The following is a 19,565-nucleotide window of genomic DNA, read 5'->3' on the forward strand; positions in this document are numbered from 1 at the left end:
GGTTCTCAACCTTCCTATCGCCGCGAGCCTTTAACACAGTTCTTTATGTTGTGGTGACCCCCAACCATAAAATTATTTACCCAGTAATTATAATTCATGAAGTGTCGTTTTTACCTCCAATACTGCTGCTTTCAACATAGTAGCTGCTTTTAACAGAGTAGCTGCTTTCAACACAGCAGCTGCTTTCTACACAGTAGCTGCTCTTAACACATCGGAAATATGTGTTTTCCGATGGTCTTAGGTGACCCCTGTGAAAAGGTCGTTCGACCCCCAAAGGGGTCGCGACCCACAGGTTGAGAACCACTGATCTAGTTCAACCAAAAAAGGAAATCCTAAAAATGTTCTGTTTTTAAATCCTAAAATGTAAATACTAAACAGTGCTGCTGACCTCAGCATTGTCTGCTTCATGTTCTTCATTCAAAGGTTACCTTTCTTCCAATCTTAGTGTACTGGAAAGGGTGAATCCATAGGACCCTGCAGGGCAATGTAGCCTCCCTTTCATGCAAGCTCACAAGAGAGCATTACATCCGAATGTGCAGACGTTGCTTGTGCTTTTGGCAAGAGGATTTTTGTCAATGATGGGGCATGTATGCATGATGGTGCTATCTCAGGAGAACTCCCAAGCTGGGCCGGTGCTAGACTATTTTGCACCCTAGGCAAGACCAGCTACTTGTGCCCCCCTTCTCTCAAAATAAATAAATTAAATTTAAAACAGCAGAAAATATTAAATCAACAAAACATTCAATTTTTTTAATTTGCAAAAATAAGTGCCATAAGATGCCACCAGCACCAATATTAAAGACAAAATCTGTGTCACGGATGGACTATATCTGTGGCTGGCAGTGGCAGGGTGACAGTTGCAGTGAGTGGTGGATGATGGATCCACACTCTGACAGATCCCAGCCTGGAATTCCCCAGGCAATGGGGGGAGATAAAACCCTGTGACAGCGGGCACCTGAACTGAGCGATCCCACACAGTGACAGATCCAACACAACACACCACCACCAACACTGGCACAGATCAGCAGGCCCAGCAGGCACTAGAAGAGCAGGATGTGGATATCATCACTCAACGGCACACTGCACATGTGATGGTTGTCTGGCAGGCCGAGTCACACTCACACAGACATGAGACATCAAAGTCAGACATTACCTTCCTCCGCAGGCACAGCTCCGCCTCTGCTGATGAATGGGAAGAGAAGGGCTGGAACCCCACAGTGATCAGCAGCCACCAGCCAGCTTGTAGTAAGGGACTGAGTCTGAGAGGAACACTGGTAGGACTGGCAGCTCAGCTGCTATACTGACCCCATACACCCGGCATCTTCCTCTGTCCTTTCTTCTTCCCCTCTGCCGCCCCTCCTCTCAGCTGAAGGATCATTCATGACGTGGCAGCATCCCACACAGAGAGTGCCGGCCTGTGCTGTGCCCAGGTGTCCCTAGGTGGCAGTGCTCCCTAGGCGGCCACCTAGTTTGCCTAATGGAAGCACCGGCCCTGCTCCCAAGGAGGGATCAGGAGACTCTGCATGAGGTTCTGAATGCACAATCTACTACTAAAGGTTTGGGGGAGCAGTGCATAGGGGTCCAGAGGCTGCAGCTGAAAATTGGTTTAAAATGCAACTGTTGTTGTATATTTTTGGAAATTGTTATGTATTTTCTAGTGCTAAACTGGTCAAGAGTGTTGTATTGCTAAAAACAAAGTTGACGCTCTAATAATAAATATACCATCAAAAGCATTCTGTTATATCTGTTCAATAAGTGCAAAAATACCTGTTGATCCTGCCAGAAACCTTGTAAACTTATGGAAACAAGAGACAATGAAGTAGGCAGGGCTGACACCATGTGCTTAGAAATTCAGAGCTTAAAAAAAGATGTTGTCAGCTCAAACAGGAAGTTAGAAGCAAACTTTATTTCTGGCACAACAGTTCTCTTTCTGTATCTGCAGTGTGTAAGGGGATAGACCCAGCAAAAAGTGAATGCATTGATGAGATGTAATAAATATGTTTTTTTTACATATACTTTAAGGTGAAAATCCTCATTTATAGTGCATCAAATGTGGGCTGTGAATACCGGCTGAGATTCTTCACTACTGGGGTCCCTGAGAGACATAGGAAGCCAGCACAGCAAATGGAAATTTCACTCTAAATAAGCCCCACTATATATGTCCATTTACAGGTCCCAGTCACCCCATAAACACATAGGAAATGAAAAGCGGACAATATCAAGAACAATATGATAAAGATAGAAGGTAGTACAAAAACAGACAGGAATCTAGCCAGACGGTCGCACCTGTTGAATATTATTACAAGTTAAAGGAAACAAGGGGCAATGGCTTTAAAGAAAACCCAGCAGGAGCGGCTGTAGATGCAGCTGTTGTGGGTGTGCAGGCGAGTTCATGGTCATCAATCTTTCTACAGAGAGAGAGAGCACGCAGTTGTGTTTAGACCAAGGTCTTCTCTTAGTTCTGGAGACTGCATTCCCCTTCCCCCCTTCTGCGATAACAACTTTTGGAATTTCAATATTTAAAATTAAAAAAAAAAAATAATAATTTAAAAAAATAAATAAATATATATATATATATATATATATATATATACAATCCCCTCATGTTTTGCATTGTATTGGTATTGTTCTGTCACATGTTCTGTCCCCCTTTGTAATGTACAGCACTGAGCGAACTATTGGCGCTTTATAAATACTGTATAATAATAATAATAATAATAATATATATATAATTATACAGTATTTTTATAGCGCCAAAAGGTTTTTACAATATAGTGGAGGACAGAACATGAGGCAATACAGTAACAAAACAATACACGAGGGGTTCGAGTGCCCTGCTCTTTCGAGCTTACAATCTAGGATATGTATATATTTTTATTAATGTACACCTGTTTTAAGCTCAGTCAATATAAATGTGATATATGGTGAAAGAGATACATTAGTGGAGGTTATAATTAATGCAAAAGGCATCACTGGGTAATGGCAATGTATGGTTACAATGCACTTGTTGCTGCAATGCACAGTACCACACCATGAACGCATTACTGTGCTGCTGCGCCATTTTGAATTGAAGCCCAATGCATCTCCAGCACTCAGCTGCATTATAGCACACCACAAAACAGAGCGCAATGTGCTTCGTAAGATATGCAGCAAATGTTTTATGTTCTGAGGTGCATTACAGCCTATTCATGGCACAATGTGCTTCAATGCACATGTAGCACTAACCCCTTAGAAGTCACTAGAGATTTGGGTCCCCCTATAGTCCTGCACAGCCAGGCAACACACATTTGCTTCCAGAATTGCACTGAAGAGACAGTAAACAGTCCTTGAACTTGTTTTTTTGGGGATTTTATTAGGAGATAGAAACTTGAATGGGGATGAGAGATACAAGGGATGCCCAAGGAACTGGTAAACTGAGGACAACTGCCTGGAAGTGCTGAGAATGGTTTTCTCATCTTGGAGAGCTTTTCAGCCTCTCCTGGTGTACCACCTCAGACCCCAGATGGAATCTCATCTTCACCCGACTGAGGGAATCCCTGGGCAAGTGAACCCAGAATCTGCCTCCTTAAGATCGGCAGCCCCAGATGGGGGCTAGTCAGGTTTCCCACCCAAATGCCCTTTCCCCTTATCCGGCTCAGGGGTTGTGGGGTTACTCACTCAATCTCTCCTGCAAGCTTGTGGGTTGGTGGCTGCCTTCAGGCCTGATGCTGGGCTGGCTCCTTCCCTGCTTTCCAAGCTGTCCTCTCTCAGGGGACGGTGAGGCTGCAAGATCCTCCCTTCCAGCTACTCCTCCTGCAGGCCCCTCTCCTGGATCCCATCCCAGGCTCCACACACCATCCTGCTCAATCCATCTTCCAGCTGAACTCTCCTGCTACTGAGCAGACTCAATCAGTCCTAAGGGCTGTCCTGACCCCATGCCAAGCTTCCTGCTTGGGGATTGGTCAGGATCCCCTGAGAGTGCAGACCAGCCCCTCCTCACCCCTGCCCAATGCTTCTAGAATCTTCTCCAGGATTGTAGAACAGGGGGAGGTATCAGGGAACTGGTCTGCAGAGCCTCTCAGCCTTGACCCGAATTTGACCCCTCTGACTACTTCTCCCGGCTGTTATTCAGCCTCCTACTAAAAAGAATTACCTTGGCTCCACCTAGCTACCTAGGAGGGTGCTACACACAAAAATGTGCATACTGTGTTCTGGTGTGAATAGGTCTTTAAAACAAGCAGGAGATCTAGAAATAGAGGAAGTTACAAGCAAATCACAACTTTTCCTGGACAAGTTAGCATTGGCTCTATCACTTTTTTACCGACTGGAGCACTTCTAGAGCATAGGTCCCCAAACTTTCTAAACAAAGGGCCAGTTTACTCTGGCCAGTGGCAGAAGAAAATGCTCCTACATCAGCAGAAGGTGCCTTAGTCTTGGTGGCCTGTGGGAGTAGAAAAATACATAGTGCCTGTTGTCAGTAGGAACAGGAATAGTGCCCCATCATCAATATTAGTGGGAGGAATAGTGCCCCATTGTTGGTGTCAGCGGGAGGAACAGTGCTCAATCGTTTATATCAGTGGGAGGAATTATGTCTATTACTGGTGCCATTGGAAGGAGTAGTGCCTAATCATTGAAGTTAGTGGTGGGAATAATGCTCCATCGTTGGTGTCATTGGAAAGAACATTATTTATAGGTGCAGTACTTCTATAGCGCCATCAATTTACAGAGTGCTTTACATATATATATTGTTATATTGTACATTCACATTAGTCCCTAACCCTCAAAGAGCATACAGTTTAAGGTCCCTAACTCACATTCATACATACACATAATAGGGCCAATTTACAAAGGATCCAATTAACCTACTAGTATATAGGAGTGTGAGAGGAAACCCACGCAGGGACAGGGAGAACATGCAAGCTCCAGGCAGGTGGTGCCGTGGTTTGGATTCAAACCAACGACCCTAGTGCTGCCAGGTGGAAGTGCCAACCATTTAGGCCACTGTGCTGCCGAACACTCCATCAATGGTGTCATTGGAAAGAATAGTACCCTATTATTAGTGTCACTTGGTAAGAATAATGCTCCTTTGTTGGTGTCAGTGGAAGGAATAGTGCGCCATCATTGGGGTTAGTCAAAGGAATAATGCCCCATCACTGGTGTCAGTGGAAGGAATAATAATCTTTGGTGTCATTGGAATGAATAAAGCTCCATCACTGGTGTCCTTGGAAGGAATCATACCCTATTATTAGTGTCAGTGGTAGGAATAATGCATTATTGTTGGTGTCAGTGGAAAGAATAGTACCCCATCATTGGTGTTAGTGGAAGGAATAATGCTCCATCGTTGGTGTCATTGGAAGGAATACATTTCCATCACTCGTGTCCTTGGAAGGAATAGTACCCTATTATTAGTTTCAGTGGTAGGAATAATTCTCCATTGTTGGTGTCAGTAGAAAGAATAGTGCCCCATCATTGGTGTCAGTTGAAGGAATAATGCACCATCATTGGTGTTAGTGGATGGAATAATGCTCCATCGTTGGTATCATTAGAAGGAATAAATCTCCATCACTCGTGTCCTTGGAAGGAATAGTACCCTATTAGTTTCAGTGGTAGGAATAATTCTCCATTGTTGGTGTCAGTGGAAGGAAAAGTGCCCTTTTCATTGGTATCAATGGAAGGAAAAAAAATTTCCATTACTGGTGTCAGTGAATGAGTAATGCTCCATCATTGGTTTTAATGGAAGGAATAGTGCCCCACTGTTGGTTTCAGTGGAAACAATAGTGGTTGTTGTAGTTGGTGTCAGTAGGAGGAACAATGCCCCAAGGGCCAGATAAAGGCAAGCAAAGGGACACATCTGGCCTTCAGACCACAGTTTGGAGACCACTGTTCAAGGGTTCTATTTTTGGCTCCAGATTAGACAACTGCAATGTACCCCTATTGTTGGCCAGATGTAAGAGGACATGTGTCTGTTCACATCAGCCTAAATCTAAGTCCATTCTTGTTCGTAGGACTGAACAGAAATGTCTGCATTCATGTCTGCTTTTACTGACATGACCAGATGTGGGCGGATATAGAATGTTTTCCATCCACTTACATCCAGCCACCCATATGAAGTACATGGAACTGATGAACACAGATGTCACATCCATTCCCTTTCTGATATGGCTCAGCGGGAGATCAATCTAGGATCCCCAGCTGAGACGGAACAAACAGGTGCCTGTGTGAATGGAGCCTAATTAAGGGGAAAAATATACAGCACTGAGAGGACATGGAGGCTCTCCTACTTGCTTCCTTCTGGCTGTCATGCTGATCCAGTAGATTCAATGCATTCTGAGTGTCTGCCTCCAAATCTTTATGCAGACTAAGTTCTGACTTTACAAATCCACATGCTTGCTTCAGGTCATTGTCTCAAAGTACTGAAACCAGAGATGACCAAGCTTTTTAAATTTTTCAGAAAAAGGTTAGCAATGGCTTTCAAATCAGTCAGTCATTCAAGGTCCTATGGCTATGGGTATGTTATTCTTTCTATATCAAGGTACAGTGTAAAAGAGGTGAAGCTGTGCTGAGTCTCTTTCAGGTGAAGCGGTGCCGACATCAAACATCCAAGTATGTGCAAGGAGAAATCCTTTTTTTTTTAATTTATACTTTCCTTGAGCATGATGTGGTATTCTTTCCAAAGTAAATACCAAATCATCCCCTCAATCACTAAGCTAAGTAAAATTCACTTTGCAAACTCAACAGGCTCTACTCCTTTAATAAATCATCACTTGTGTCTATATTTCCTGAGCTACAGACCTTCTGAAGACCCATGAATAGGTCAGTCTAGCAATGACTTAAAAACTGACGTATAATCAAAGTCGCTACATATTACAGTTTATTGAACGCCAACGTCTCTCATCCTCATAAATTAACATGTATCCACATTATTGGTAATTAGTGTTGCGAGGATTGTCACCCGCAGGGAGGCCACTGAATCACCAGCAGGACACCCCACATAAAATAGCTCTGATTTATTTCCGCCATGAACAATGACTGCAAGTGAGGGAAAGTAAAAAATGTTTGACATAAGATGCAGAAATATAGAAAGAAAGTCTAGGAAGACTAGGAAAACAGCTCAATCAATAGGTATCACTATGTACAGATAAAAGGGAAATACGTTGCACCAGACTAATTCAGAAGGTTGGAGGAGCACTTCACACCATCAAGAGTGTTTCTTTAGGCAAAACCTTGGATAGAACTTATGTCAGGTCTTTATTAACTCCTTACAGATAGTTAAAAAGATGATTAGCATCACTGGTTACCTATCTGGGAAACAGAAATATCTCATTGCTACATAGTTACATAGTTAGTCTGGCTGAAAAAAGACAAAAGTCCATCCAGTTCAACCATTAAAAAAAAAGTTATAATCCTATACCCACAGTTGATCCAGAGGAAGGCAAAAAAACCCAGCAAACAATTTGCTCCTGCAGGGAAAAAAATTCCTTCCTGATCCTCCGAGAGGCAATCGGATATTCTCTGGATCAACTTTACCTATAAATGTTATATCCAGTTATATTCTGTGTATCCAAGAAAGAATCCAGGACATTTTTGAAGCAATCCACTGAGCTGTCCAGAACCAACTCTTGAGGGAGTCTATTCCACATTTTCACAGCTCTCACTGTGAAGAAACCTTTCCGTGTTTGGAGATTATTATTATTATTATTATTATACAGTATTTATAAAGCGCCAATAGTTCACTCAGCGCTGTACATTACAAAGGGGGACAGAACATGTGACAGAACAATACCAATACAATGCAAAACATGAGGGGATCGAGGGCCCTGCTCTTTCGAGCTTACAATCTAGAAGGGATGGGATAGTGGTACAGGAGGAGATAGCTGTGGGGGATGGAGTGGTAGGAAGAGTGGAGGAGGTCAGCAAGTTAGCAGGGGGTGAGGTAGGCTTCCCTGAAGAGATGGGTTTTCAGGGTGCGCCTAAAGGAGAGGAGAGTAGGTGATAATCTGATGGGTTGGGGCAGGGAGTTCCAGAGGATGGGTGACACCCTGGAGAAGTCCTGGAGGCGGGCATGGGAGGAGGAGACCAGGGAGCTAGAGAGAAGGAGGTCTTGTGAGGAGCGGAGTGTGCGTGCTGGGTGGTACTTGGATATTAGGTCAGTGATGTAGTTCGGGGCAGTATGGTGGACAGCTTTGTACGTCAGTGTTAGGATTTTAAATTTGATCCGTTGCGCAATCGGAAGCCAGTGGAGGGATTGGCAGAGGGGGGTGGCGGAAACGGAGCGTTTGGAAAGGTGAATGAGTCTGGCAGCCGTATTCAGGATCGACTGAAGCGGGGATAGCCAGCGGCGAGGCAGGCCAGTGAGGAGGGAGTTGCAGTAGTCGAGTCGTGATATGATGAGGGAGTGGATGAGCTGTTTAGTGGTTTCTGGGGTTAGGAACGTGCGGATTTTGGCGATGTTGCGGAGGTGGAGTCTGCACGAGTTTGTTAAAGATTGGACTTGGGGCTGGAAGGATAGGTTGGAGTCCAGAATGACACCAAGTACTCTGGCCTGCAGAGCGGGTTTGATATTGGCGTTGTTGGATGTGATGTAGAAGTCAATGGGGGGTGGGGTTCGGGCTGGGGGGAAGACAAGGAGCTCGGTTTTGGAGAGATTCAGTTTAAGGAAGTGGAGCGACATCCAATCTGATATGTCGCTCAGTAGGTGTGTGATTTGGGCAGAGACCGAGGGGGTGAGGTGGGGGGTTGAGAGATAGATTTGTGTGTCGTCGGCATAGAGGTGGTAGTTGAAGCCGTGAGAGTGTATGAGTTGGCCAAGGGAGGAGGTGTAGATGGAGAAGAGAAGGGGCCCAAGGACAGAGCCTTGAGGGACCCCAACAGAGAGGGGGAGTGAGGGGGAGGTGGTAGCATTATAGGTAACGCTGAAAGAGCGTTGTGACAGGTAGGATGAGAGCCAGGAGAGAGCAGAATCTCTGAGGCCGAGGGAGTGTAGTATTTTGAGGAGGAGGGGGTGGTCAACTGTGTCGAAGGCCGCAGAGAGGTCAAGGAGTAGGAGCACTGAATAGTGGCCATTAGCTTTGGCGGTTAGAAGGTCGTTGGAGAGTTTGAGTAAGGCGGTTTCGGTGGAGTGTAGGGGGCGGAAGCCAGACTGTAGGGGATCGAGGAGGTTGTTGTCGTTGAGGTGAGAGCATAGGCGGGTGTAGACGAGGCGCTCGAGGAGTTTAGATGTAAGTGGGAGCAGGGAGATGGGTCTGAGGTTGTTCGGGTCATTGGGGTCCAGGGAGGGCTTTTTAAGTATGGGGGTGATGTGTGCATGCTTCAGTGGGGAGGGGAAAGTGCCGGAGGAGAGGGAGAGATTAAAGATGTGGGTGAGGGAGCGTAGGATGGAGGGGGAGGGAGGTCGTAGGAATTGTGAGGGGATAGGGTCGAGGGGGCAGGTGGTGAGGCGGGCATCAGAGAGGATCTTGGAGACTTCCTCGATGGTAGTAAGGTCAAAGGTGCGGAGTGTTGGGGGAGCTTCAGTATGAGGAATGTAAGGTGGGGTGGGAGAGGAGGTCAGAGCAGTGGTGAGGCCGTGGGAGAGGGGTGAAGAGGGGGTAGCTAAGTGAGGGGGAAGGGGGTTGGAGGGAGTTTGAGCAGCGACGAAGTCCCTGCGGGTAATGTCGAGGGGGAGGGGGGATGATGGGGTAGCTGTGTGAGAGGGGACGGGTTGAGAGGGCGTGTGAGTTGCGGCAATGTCCTTGCGAATTGTGTCAATCTTGTTTTTGAAGTGATTGGCAATCTCAAGGGCGGTGAGTGAGGTGCTGGGTGGAGGTGGGGGTGGAGAGAGTAGAGAGTTGAAGGTGGAGAAGAGTCGGCGAGGATTGGAGGAGAGGGCCTTGATGAGGGTCAGGAAGCAGGCTTGTTTGGCTGCGTGGAGGGAGGAGGTGTAGGTGCGGAAGGCAGATTTGTAGCAGGTGAAAGCGTGTTGGGATTTTGTTTTGCGCCATAGTCGCTCCAGGGCACGACTGCGTCGTTTGAGGGTTTTGGTGTGATCAGTCTGCCAGGGCTGGAGCGGTCGGAGTCTGATGTTGCGTGTGGTTAAAGGCGCTAGTGAGTCAAGGGCTGCTGACAGCGCGTTGTTGTAGGCAATCATAGCCAAGTCGGGGCAGGACAGGGGGAGGATGTGGTTGTGGAGTTGATCAGCTGCAGAGTGGAGGGGGGCAGGGTTAAGGTTGCGGAGGTTACGGCTGGTAGTAGTGTGACATTTGGAGGGGTAGGTGTTGGAGGACGAGGAGATAGAGAAGGTGATCAGGTTGTGGTCAGAGAGAGGGAAGGGGGTGTTAGTGAGGTTGTGGGGAGCGCAGCGGTTGGAGAAGACAAGATCAAGGATATTACCGTCGGAGTGGGTGGTGGATTGTATGCACTGTGCAAGTGCAAAGGAGGAGGTTAAGTGGAGGAGATGGGCTGTGTCCGGGTTGTCAAGGTTGACAGGGATGTTGAAATCCCCAAGAATGATGGTGGGTAGCTCAGAGGAGAGGAAGAAGGGTAGCCAGGAGGAGAAGTCTTCCAGGAAGCGGGGTATGGATCCAGGAGGCCGGTATATCACAGCAATCTTCAGGGGGGTTGGGGAGAATAGTCGGACGCAGTGGGCCTCGAAGGAGGAGAAGGATAGGGAGGGGGGGTTTGGGAGGACTCGGAAGGTGCTCTGCGGTGACAGGAGCAGACCAACCCCACCACCTTTACGACCGTTAGGTCTGGGTGAGTGGGTCCAGGTGAGACCTCCATAGGAGAGTGCAGCAGGGGAGGTAGAGTCAGTGGGCTGGATCCAGGTTTCCGTGATCGCCAGGAGGTTGAGGGAGCGGGAAACAAAGAGGTCGTGGATGGCGGTAAGCTTGTTGCACACCGATCGGGCGTTCAGGAGTGCACATGAAAACGGGGGGGAGATTTTAGGGAGCAGGGGGACAGATACTAGGTTGCGGTAGGACATGGAGGCGGGAGGGTGTTGTGCGGGTGAGGGAGGTGGTGGAGGGCCAGGATTTGGGGAGATGTCTCCCGCGGCTAGGAGGAGGAGAAGGGTGAGAAAGGTGGCATGGGAGCGGGATGTGCAGGAGCGTGAGAAACTCCTAGTGGAGGTGTTCGGGTCAGTGGGAGAGTGGAATAATAGGAGGAGGTGGTGGGTGCCATAGAGGGGTGAAGGAAGCAGTGAGGACACAATATACAAATGTTTAGGAGGAGCAGAGGGATATAGTGAATGGATTTTGGGAATGGAGGAGAGGAAAATGAGGAGTAGAAGAGGCATTTTGGGGGTGATGAGGGCAGTAGTAGGGAGATGAAAGCAATGAGGGGGAGATGTGCAAGTTTTGGGGTGGAGCAGAGGGGTAAAGAAGTGAGATCTTGGGAACAGAGGATAGTAGTATGAAGAGGAGTGTATTATATAAAGGTACACAGAGTGGGACTCAGGCATGTAAGAGATGTTTCCCAGGGTGTTTGCTTGCAGTCTGTCCAGCATGCAGTAGGGTTTCTTGCTGTTGTTGTGTCTTTCTCCTGCTTTAGTTCAACTGCTGTGTTTAACTGTTTCTTTTCCTCCAGATGTAAAGAGTGCCCCCTTGTCCTCTGTGATGACCTCAGGGTGAATAGCTCTACACCGAGTTCACTATATGAATCACTGATGTATTTATACATGTTGATCATATCCCCCCTTAATCTCCTCTGCTCAAGAGAGAATAAATTCAGTTCCCCTAGGAACCTCTAGAGCAGGATTCTTCAAACGTTTCAAACAATGTGCCGGCTTTCTGCCCTTCAGACTTTAGGAGGGCTGGATTGTGACCAGTGGGGGTAGAAAATGTCCCGGGCCCAGCATCAGTGAAAATAAATGTGGCCTCAGGGTTGCTGATCAGTAAAGAGTAAGGAAGAGTAGTGCCCCATCGTTGGTATTAATGGGAGGAATAGTACCCCATCATTAGTATCAGTGGAAGAAATAGTGTCCTGTTGTTGGGGTCAGTGGGAGGAATAGTGCCTCATATCATTGGGAGGAATAGTCCCCCAAGGACCTGATAAAGCCGAGCAAAGGACTACATTCGGCCCTCAGGCCACAGTTTGGAGACCTCTGCTCTACAGGAACCCTATAGTTTCACAAAGCCCTGGTAGAGAAAGGCTGATCTAGTCATTACAGGTCTGGAAGTTCTATTAGCAGTGAATATTTTTTCACAGAAATGGCAAGTTTGGAAAATTAATATTCTGGTTGTTTCTGTCTCATGACTGAGTAATCCGTTCTCTGCCAAATTATGAAGATGTCTACAATTAAAATGCAATCAACAAATGAGTGCAATTTATCACTCATAAATATGTTTATGGATGTAGCAAATGGGTACTGTGAAATGAGAAAATTGCAGTTAAAGGAGAACTCCAAGCTCCATTGCTGTTCAGCCCTTGGACTTCAGCAGTCTGCAGTGAAAGCATTCATTTATAAAGGGGCAGTAATGGCATTGATTTCTAGCAGTCTCCTGTGATATGTTCCCAGTCTCTTACTGTCTCTTACAGCATGTCTCCAGTCTCCAACCACACGTGTTGCATGTCTGCAGTCTCTGACCATCTCCTCTAGTATGTCTGAAGTCTGAAATTCTTCTATACCAATACATACTGTATAGTGAATACTGTGTGGCCCTTTGAGGGCAGTTGAGGCCCCGTTTCATTGTGTGCTGTGCTGCCTTTCACTGAGAACAATACCTCAATGCTCTATACAGTAGAGGCCAACACACAATGCACAGCACCACAGCACAAATGGCAATTTTCGTGTATTAAGGTGCAATGTCACCCACTCTTTAATAGATTGTAATGCATTGTGTCAGTACAGGTGTGATAACGTATAATTTGAATGGGGCCTTAGGATTTGGTGTATCTTATGAGAAGCGGGCATTGGGTTGTTCTGTTGAACACACTGGAAATTATAAAAAATCCTAGAAGCAGAAGGGGCATCCATGACATAGCAGAGAGGACTCTAAATAGGGTTGTCACCTATCCCATATAAGAATAGGTTTCCTAAGTAAAATGGTAAGTCCCATATTGATTCAATACTGGATCTGGTGCGCTCCATATTTATGTGCAAATGGCATCACACAGCATCGGGCCTTTCCATGGATCCAGGATGCATGACCGCCATCCACACCATGGAAACACATGATGCTGATCCAGAGTGGGAGGTATCCAGGGCAGCCTCCCAACATTCAGGAGAGGATGGAAGGACCTCTGTATCTGGAGTCTGCCTCCGTTCAGACCTGATCTACCTTCCACCCTCTGACGAGTGGCCCCACATGAAGAAGGGAACCAAAACAGCTGAAAAAAGTGACACTTCTTGAAGGGACCTTCTGATGTGAACAGGGAATTCTAATGTGAAAGGTGAACTCTGATGTCAAGGGGTACCTTAATATAAAGGGAGGACTCTAATTTGAAAAAGGGCTTGAATTTAAAGGGAGGCTCTGATATAAAGGGGGACTGTGCCTTTGGCACCAAGAAGAGGGTTCAACAAAATAGCTGCCATCTGCACACAGACTTCCTGTTGCATGAATGTCCATTTAATGGGTAAAAATTGCTTCAGATCCTGTTCTCCACCTGTAAGTTTGGTCTCTCCTGGCCTCTACAGCCCTGAAAAGGGCGAAACACATCGGAGGAACTCTCTGCAGGTGGAGAATAGAAGCTGAAGCCATCTTTTACCCATTCCATTCACACTTATGCAACAGGGAGTCAGTGTCTATGTGCAGGTGGTCGACATTTTGTTGAAGTCTATTGGAGCCTGACAAGTTGGTCCTGTCTGTTATACACCAGTCTATCCTCATGCTGATCTGACTGATACAGGTTTGGGGGGCATTTCAGTGATGCTATTTTCATTGTTTTGGGCTACCAAGAAGAGGGTAATGTTATCATTCAGTGCTGATATCAGTGTCCTTCAGCCTATTCAATACAGTTCAGTTGCCCTATATCAGGTGTGCTCAACCTGTGGCCCTCAGAGCCCTCTGATGTGGCCCTTGACCTCAAACTGAATGCATGAGTTTTGGTTCGTTCTCAGAAAGTGCATCACACCCATAAGGTATATTAGAAGCGTATGGCAAAGAGCAGCTAACCAGCAGGAAAGCTACAGGTGCACTACGGTTTGGATAAACCACCTTAAAGGGGGCTTCGGACAGGAAGGGCTAATTTACATTTGCAGCTTGGGGGGCAGTAAAACCTTATAGTTGAGACGTGTTTTTACCAAACATCCTCAGCCACTGGTGTAGCATCAGGGGTCACAATGGTGACCCTGCCCCATGCTCCAGGGGGCCCGTGAGACCTCCCCGTCATATTCTCTTTTACACTTGGACAGGAGGGGCGGCATATACAGGAACCAATCCTCTCCATTTTCCCCCTGCAGCCAGCTTCTCCTCCTCTCCCTCCCACTGGCATTCACAAGCCGCAGGAGAAAAATGTTCATTATGCTATTCAAAATAAAAAATGTAAAATCCTGAACCTTTTCATTTCATTGTGACTCGCAACCAGTTACCAAATCACTTAGCCCTCATGCACACATCAAAGGTTTGAGCAACCCTGCCCTATACTCCATCCAGGGGCGGACTGACCATTTGGAAACTCAGGCACTGCCCGAGGGCCGGGGTCAGTAGGAGGCCCCATGGGATGCCTCTGGTACCTTTTTCATAGGCTTTTTTGAGTTTGGGCAAGGACACAGGGGCCCCATGATCCCCTATTGCCCGGGGGCCTCATGAGTTGTCAGTCCGCCCCTGACTCTGCCCCTTAATTCACCCTCTCTATCCGGGTTTCTTATTTTTCTAGAACAAACAGTGGCGACCCTATCTCTAAACCAAGGGGATTGGTCAAGCTGATAACAGCCATGTACATGGACTCTGTATCATGGCTTAAAGTGTATTTCCAATTTGTAGTTACATGTCCCCATTCACATAACAACTTTAAAATAATTATATAAAAATTGCAGCTTACTTTTTTAGATGTTCTATTCTGGACCTTCCAGCAAGGAAAAATACTACAAAGTTCTCTTTGTTTATGAGGAGGCTGAACAGTTGTGTTTGCCATAATAAACCTTGTCAAGCAGATATTCATTCTAAATTGTAAATCGATTTGAACGTTGTCTGCTCAACAAAGGGTTAGAGGTTTAGAGGCTGGGCTTCCTGCATTATATGTTAAAGAGGACAGACTTGGGACAGACTCATTTTAACATTGTTCAAAAATGGCAGTCAGCCATGACACCTTGCCCTGAGAAACATCTAAAAAGGTAAGAATTTGTTTCAGGCATGCTGTGTGAATGGGAACACACAACAAACATCTAGTGGGATTTTCTCAATTTTGACTGCAAAAATGGAAATACATTTTAAATGCATTAAATATAGCAGGAGTATGCTTGAAAACATAATGTGGTGCCTGGAAAAAGCAGTGCATGTTGGGAGTTGTAGTGAAGGAAAAACAGCCACTTGATTTACAGAACGGGTGAGGCAGAAATTAATGGGATGTGATAAGAAAACATAGATCCGGATATGTCGGCAGTGGGCGTATGGAGCCCTATAGAAATGTGACAATGACGCTGACAGCTCACACCTGGCACAAGCATATGCAAGTCACAGAGCGGGTGAATGAGCACAAACATCCTTCCAATTAAAGATGTCCCAGTGGATGTGTCTAATAGCTTGTTCACAGAGTGTAATGTAATCCCCATATTATTGTAAACCCAGTGGAAGATCCAATCTAAAATATTATTAATGTGAAATATATGGGAGGGGACGTCGCTGTATCAGAAATTAATTGGTTAGCATTCCAATACAATGGCATAGGAAAGACAATGCGAACATTGCAGAGGTGGGTGTTAAAGAAGATATAAATCCGATCACGAAAATCTTATATAAGATCCCACATGTAAATGTTTTTTAACCCTGGTTTACACTGAATGCAACTTTGAAATCGCACTACTTCACTTGAAGTAGTTTGATTTCAAAGCCGTGGATCAATGTGATTTCACCGCAGCTCGCGACTACATTTAACAGAAGTCAATGCAAGTCGCAACGAAATCGGAAAAAAGTAGTGCACACACTATTTTTTAAATTGTGCTTCTTCAAATTGCACCGATTAAAGTGTTACCAAACCCCACCAAAATAAAATCAGTCTGTATATGCAGTAAAGCATGCTGATTATACTCACTGTGGAACCTAAGGGGTTAATCCTCTGCATTGTGTAAAAAGGCTGTTTGGTCCTGATTTCTCTGATCCTCCCCTTCTTCTAGTGTCTCTTTCTCATCTCCTGATAAGTCATATCGTCTTCTCTGTCACTCTGCACGTGCTCAGTTTAGTGTGTATTACTAGAGAGGTTTTTTTTTTTCTTCGGAGAGTGCATGTGACCAGCACAGTGCCAATCAGCACTGTCCGAACAGAGGTCAGGGGTTCTGCATCCTTCTAGAGCAGAAACGAAGCTCCTCCTACAAGCTTTACCAGTACTCTCCTGGACACTGATAGAAGTTGCAAGACTGCTCTAACTGCTGATAAGAATATGTATTTAGCGGTTTATAGTTATTAAAATAATTGTATTTCCATGTTCTGTGTGCTGTGGGAGACCAGATGTAGTGGATGCAGGGTCCTGGGTTTAGTAACACTTTAAGACAGTGCCATAGAAATACAATAGCTGTGACTTCAGGTGGCATTTGTAAATCGCATGTTGCTCCTGAAGTCTCATCGGTGTGAACCAAGGCTTAAAGTTGAACTCCCAGAGAAAATATGTTAATTTAAATATATTCTTCAATAGTCACAAGAGATAAAAATCATTTTCTGTGCACCAAATGCCTTTGCAAAACCAGTTATTACCTTATGAAAGTAGCAGTGACATCATCACTTTGTGGCACATAGCCTGTGCAAAGAGCAGAGCTGTGGGAGGGACCCAACAGACACCACCCCCTACAGGTTGTCAGCCGAAAACTACAGAAGGGGCGGAGACAAGACCGCTCACCCTGCACAAGGAGAGAGAGCAACAGTGACCGGTCTTTATTACAGGAAGTGTAAAGTCTTAAACTGGATTACTGCACAGATCTGGAAAAAATACACAAAGAACACCAAGATTCAAGGAAGAACAGGCATGACTCATGCATTTGGACAATATTCGCTTATCCCAGAGTTCTTCTTTGAAAAGTTAATTTCAATAATTTTAAATGTGTAATTTTCATTAAAATAATTCCTGGTACACCCACCATGAAGGACCTTGTGCAGCACTTCCTGTTATAAGGTGACAACGCTCTGTACCTGTCTTCCAATTGACAATCTATTATAGGTGCTTTAGATGAAGACTATAAGTGGTCGTTTCACCACACAATGGGCAGGGATCAGGGGCGGACTGACCATTTGGAAACTCGGGCACTGCCCGTGGGCCTGGGGTCAGTAGGGGGCCCCATGAGATGCCCCGGTACCTTTTCCATAGGCTTTTTTGAGTTTGGGCAAGTACACAGGGGCCCCATGATCCCCTATTGCCCGGGGCCCCATGAGTTGTCAGTCCGCCCCTGGCAGGGATGTCACACTGTAGTCACCATCAGGAAACCCTCCTGCAAAATGCCATGCAGCCATCACTGGACTGCATGCAGGCTTGAAGCTGCAGCAAAGAGGCAGCAGGAGATCAGCAGCACTGAGATTTAGCAAAGGGTAGAAAAAAAGGGTAAAACAAGTATTATATTATCTAAAAAGGCAATTACTAATATACGCAGAGCTTATAGGTGAACGCCAGCCTCTCCTTAAATTTTGCACGGTTATACAGCATCCTGCTGGACCCTCCTACCAGCCATAATCTGCCTGCATTGCATAGAGCAGGGGAGGGTTATAATCCTGCATATGTTTGTGCCATTTGTATTCCATTGAGGGGATTTCACTTCATATCCTGTCCCATAGCCAAGATAGGAAAATCTCTGCAAAGTAGGCCATACCCGCTTCAATAAGTGACCGATTTCTCTTCTGATTGATCTCTCCCAATAGGAATAATTGATCAATTGATCTTTAATCGGCATCCCATTTGACCAATATGCCACACACAAGGAAGTGAATTTTGATAGTTGGAAGGTATAATTATAAATAATTAATAATATTTCTGTTTTAACCGTGCAATCTCATAATCTCTTAGATTGCAAGCTCCAAGGATCAGGACCCTCCTACCTATCCCTCTTGTATTGAACTGTATTGTTGCTGTATTGTCTCCCATTATATTGTAAAGCGCTGAGCAAACTGCTGGCACTATATAAATCCTGTATAGTAATAATAATAATAATCTGATCAATCTAAATGCGATCAAATTCAGGACCAAAACATCTCAGTTCCGACTGATGCAACACGATCAATAATTTTCTACCCTGGCTGGTTGACTCAGTGTTATCGAATCCATTACAGATCAAGTGTAAATCGAATGGAAGTTATTGCCACTGGCAATATTCTCATGAGAGATCCGACAGGCTCCTTGTACCCAAGTTGTACAACAATCAAATCACTGAATCGTCATACAACAATTGAATTGGGCACAATCAGCCTGCCCATAGATGGTTCCACTCTCGGCTGGTCCCTGCTGAACCGGCCGAGGGTCGAACCATCTGTGGCCGTCTTAAGTGTCAAAAGCACATGACAAGTGTGTACTCTCTCCTGTTGCTGCTGGTGAGCTCATCATAGGTGACAGGAGAGAGCACACACTGCACAGGTGCTTTCCAAAAGAACGGGGAAAGCTCTCCCACCCATGGCACTTGGGGGACGAAGGTTCCAACGGCTGCACCATCCCTACAATAACTTGGGACAGAGCCATCACAGGCTGCAGGGAATCATAGGAAGGCTTCCTTTTAGTGTGGTTCTGGACTTCATCATTTAAACAGAAAGGGAGCCCTGGCAGGTAAGTAGGTTTATGATACTATGTTGCTATACCCATATGGGACAGCATAGTGTGATTTTTGTTTAAAGCCGAAGTTTCACGTTAAAAGAGAAATATAGCCAAAGTTTCTTGGCCATACTTCTCTTCTGGGTCACAGAAGTGCACTTTTGTTCTCTTGTGACCCAGAAACAACCGACATTGGGCTAAAGTCTCCTGTCAGAGGACGTCATATTGTCAGGATTCACCCAGATGCCTGATTGACAGCTAGCTCCAGCTCTCAGTCTGAGAGCAGAAACCAGCTGTGTCTGTCCTCTCACCAGTGTGGACCTCCAGTGAGCACTGGAGGGGCAGAGTGAAGAACGCTGACTGACAGTGTAGAGTTGAATCGGTAGATGGATTTATACTTCAGTGGATGAATGGACAGATGAATGATAGAGATAGATAGATAGATAGATAGATAGATAGATAGATAGATAGATAGATAGATAGATAGATAGATAGATAGATAGGATAGCTAGATAGATAGGATAGATAGATAATGACTGATACTTGGATACATGGATTGATTGATCAATGGATGGATGGATATATAGATGGAATTATACTTGGATAGATACATGGATGGATGGATCAATGGATGGATAGTTACATACATGGACGAATGGATGAAGATCCAGTGAAGAGCTGAATAGATAGATAGATAGATAAAATTGATACTTCAGTGGATGGATGGATGA

This window comes from Staurois parvus, unplaced genomic scaffold (genome assembly GCF_062004578.1).
Source record: "Staurois parvus isolate SC_StPar_1 unplaced genomic scaffold, SC_StPar_1.0 ptg000027l, whole genome shotgun sequence".
Lineage (NCBI taxonomy): Eukaryota > Metazoa > Chordata > Amphibia > Anura > Ranidae > Staurois > Staurois parvus.